Raw genomic sequence first — 4,510 nt, forward strand, 5'->3', positions numbered from 1 at the left:
TAATATGGATCATTTTTAATGTTTTGTCACCACTACAGAAACACTAGCTTACTGCTAAAGGCTGATTAATGCTTTAATAATGGGAGTATTGATTACTGACACTGATCAGTTTCTAACAGCAGTGTGCTGTAAATGGTTGCCCTTTGTGTGCCCGTTTTTAAACTACTTTCCTATTAAACATTATGTTATTAATTGTGTTATTAACAGATGAATGTGTGTGAACGAGAGTTTTTAACCAAACTCCGTTTAAAAAAGCTGTGATTTTAGCTTCTGAGGACCACCAGAGGACCAGATGCAGACCAGGACCTGGACCAGGACTCAGAGCTGCTCTCAGTTGACTCCTGATTGGTCAGTTGTTGTTGTGTTCATTTCGACTCGGTTCGGCGAACACCTGCTTCAAACTGTGAGCGACTGAATCCAGCGCTGCCGAGCCTGAAACATGATTAATATTTAAACACACACACACACACACACACACACACACACACTCAGATATTAGCTGCGTATGAATATTTACTGTAGTAATATAGGTTAAATAGCAGCTTCTGGGCCTGAAGTCCCTGTAGGCTTTACTGTGTGTGTGAGTGCGTGCGTGTGTGTGTGTGCATGTGTGTGTGTTATCTGTTAGCTGGCAGCACTGTTCAGATAATTATCATAACGATTATGATAAAAAGGAAAAAGAGAAAGCTTTAAAATCTTAATAAAATATTTATCCTTCCCCTCTTCCTTCCTTTGGTTTCACCAACGGCACAGAGAGACAGACAGACAGACAGACAGACAGAGGGACAGACAGAGGGACAGACAGACAGACTGATTCGTATTAAAGTGGTGGGAGGTGAGATGATGTCTTTAATATTAATCTGATAATAATGTTTCACACAGGGTGATATTAAAAAGAGAGAAAGTGATGACACAAACTCACTGTCGATCACAGCACCTGATTGCAACACAGCCTCAACGACACCTGAACGCAACACAGCCCCAACGACACCTGAACGCAACATAGCCTCAACGATACCTGAACACAACACAGCCTAAACGACACCTGAACACAACACAGCCTAAACATCACCTGAACGCAACACAGCCTAAACGACACCTGAACGCAACTTCAATGGACCCTGAACAACGTCTGATCTGGTCTGGTCTGGCAGGGGCAGCTACAGTTAGTCAGATCTGTAGACTGTTAGCCTTCGTGGTAAGCTAGTTTCGTCAACAAGTCAAACTGCTGAGAATCATGAAGACAACGATGGTAGTGATGAAGATGATGAAGATGATAGTGGTGATGAAGATGAAACTGATGGTGGTGATGAAGATGATGATTCTTTATTCAATAAAAGTCTTGTATGAACAGAATAAATAATAATAAGTAATCGTCAGACTTTCATTGTAGGTTTGATATCAAGTTGTTCTTCTTCTGTGGAGTTTTGAGTGCTGTGTGATCCCGACCTCCTCCTCCTCTACACATTCTATCCTCTGTGAATAAAACATGCCGTTAATCTCCAGCTCTGAATTTACTCGATCTGCTCTTCTTCGTTCTTGCGCTCACCTCCTGCCCGCACTCTCAAGCTTCATGTTTGTACTTCAGTAATTTAAAAAATGCAGAATTCTTTGTTCGCTTTAATCTCCCCACAAATCCACATCACAGCTGGAATTATCTGCCGCAGCAGAAGAAGGAAAGTTCCAGTTTTCCACTTCATAAAGCGCCACTTCCTCCGTGTGTTTGCGCTCGGTCCAGTCAGATTAAAGCCGTTAGCGAAAGGATCCCCGGCGGCGGGCTGAGACGCCACGATCGGCCCCGGTGGCCTCTGGGATTAATGTGCCGCCTTCAGACGCAGCGTCGGCAAACCCAGTGGGGATTAAAGGAGCGGATTAAGTCTCCTTTTGTTTAACGTGTGAGATGAGATAGAAGCCGTGGAGGAGGATTTGTGTCTCTCAGAGCGCACACAGGGGGGCTGGTGTCAGCCCTAAACCCTGTCACAAAGATCCAAATCTCCCTCAGTCCCTGAACTCATCACAGGACAGTCACACACTTTGAACACTCGATGTGAGGTTCACTGACACAAACACGCATTTTACTAAACCTCCAAAATATCACCTGGAACCTCGAACGTACCACAAATCATACAACGGTCATTCAAACTGTCGTACAAATAAGCCCCGCCCCTTCATTTACATCACTTGTTAGTCAGCTAGCGTTTTGCTAACATTAGCTCACTTAAGATGTGACTACATATGGAGCTAATTTGTTAGTTATTTTGGTGGCATTAGCTAATTTAGGATGTGAAGATGTGTGTTGGTCACCTGACTGAATGTTTACTGAGGGGGACACCTGACAGCAGACGGGTTGTTGTATTTTCTCTTCAGATTAATGAAATTATCTCTCTGACATCAGATTATACAAACAGTCGGCGTGTCTTCAAGAGATTACAACACACTGCTGAGTGAGTGTGTGTGTGCGTGCGTGTATGCGTGCGTGTGTGTAATCCCTGTCCAGAGATGTCAGTCTGATTAGTGTTGTGGCCCAAATCCCTGATCATATTCATAGGATTATTGTTTGAAGATGTGTGTGTGTGATGACTTGAAGACAGGGATTAGTGTGTGTGTGTGTGTGTGTGTGTGTGTTATCAGTATAATCTGTGTTAAGATGCTTCCTGCCTGTTCAGCAGCTCCTAAACTTAAAACACTCATTAAACACACAAGCATGCTGGTACATTAACACAGGTTGATAAAAAAGATAAAAATGAAAGTTACAGTTTGTCATTTCTGGACCAATCAGCAACTTGGATGCAGAATAAGGGATCAGGAGGTCTGCGACATAAAAGGGGCGGGCCAGGAAGGAATTTATAGACAAACAGGAGAGCCTATGTCTAGGTCGGAGGATTTAAAGGTGTGGACAACACGAACTTGCTATAAAGGCGGAATCAAATATTACAGCAAGGACATGAGGTTTATTGAGGGTGGACAGGTTGTCACCTCGATGGATTCAGGGGACCAAATAAAACAATTTCTGACTTGGTTTCGTGCCAAAAACAGCTCCTCACAAACCTATGGGGGACGTCACCAAGACAGTGTAACCATCAGTGACATCCAATGACCGTGAACAGCATCATAGTATCATCAGCATAATGGATGACAAACACTATAACTGACTGACACTTGGGTTTGGCAGATATCAATTCCTTTCACTAAGTTCACTACACAGAAAATCCAAAAAGCAAGCACAGATAACACGAGAGAGATTGACAATAACATCGCCGAATGGGACCATGATTGACCCTCGTGGAACCCCCTGAGAAAATCCAAGATGGCGACGACCGAACACACTGAGCTTCACAACGGCTCTTCAGGAACCGGAGGGGGACGTCAGCGAGACTGTTGTACAGAGTGTGGTTGTTACACACAGTGCAGACGTATGGATGCAGCAAACACTGTTCACTCTTATTACTTTCTTTCTTCACACACACACACACACACACACCAGGAGCTGACAGGATCAATGTGACCACACACTGCTGAGAACACTAACGCTGTTAAAGGTTACTGTGTGTGTGCGCAGCAGCCAAATTGGCTTAAGAAGCAGCCTGAGAACGACGGACAAGAAGTCATATGATCGCCTTCACACACACACACACACACACACACACACAGTTTACTTATTGAGAATGTCACGTGGCGTGGGACAAGGCGCTGATTGGTATTGACAGAAGAAGCAAGAAACCTCTAGGAATATCTTGCTGAGTAATCAAGTGGTCCAGATAAAAATAGGACATAAAAGCAGGCATCTCCATCTTATAGATGAATTCAGTTATAAATGGTACGCATTGGGGCTATAAATAAAATTGAGTATTTAATAATACAATGTGACTCCAATTGCTGTACATTTATTTTTTTGGCGGAGAACCAATCAATTTTTTGATGATGATATTTGTTGGCCCAGTCAACCATTGACATCACAGCGAGGATCGGGACCGTGCATATCGATACACTTCAACTCAAAGGCATCAAGGAAAACAACTTCCTAGGTCACACAAAACAGTCTAGGGCCACCAAATCACCATTATTAATTTATCAATTGTGGGTCGAAGATTTCATACTGTGTGTCCCAAATCTGGTCCTCGCCATTGCATACAACCCCCTGCTGCCTATAAAAAAAAGGTGCAGCCTCCACCAAAAGCAAGATGGTCGAAGTTCATTGCTTATTACATGCAACCAACATCGTAAGAGAATCCATGAAGATATGAATTTTAAAAAATAGGTATATTACCATTTTGAGCCAACCGTGGCACAGGACTGTGTTTATCCCTACGGTGGGTCTTCCTCTCTCCCCCCCTCACGTTTCTCGTCTCATGAAACAATCAGCGCTGGCATTATGATGATCACTGACTATATCTCTCCAGAAGAGTCAAACCACTTCTTGATTAACAGAGTACAGGTAGGAGAGGAGAGCAACAGGGGACTGTCATTTTAAACAGCTGCTGTTTTTGCCTAATCTTGCCTGAGATGTCGC

This window comes from Morone saxatilis, unplaced genomic scaffold (assembly GCF_004916995.1).
Source record: "Morone saxatilis isolate NCDOM2014 unplaced genomic scaffold, NCSU_SB_2.0 Contig0, whole genome shotgun sequence".
Taxonomy (NCBI): Eukaryota; Metazoa; Chordata; class Actinopteri; family Moronidae; genus Morone; species Morone saxatilis.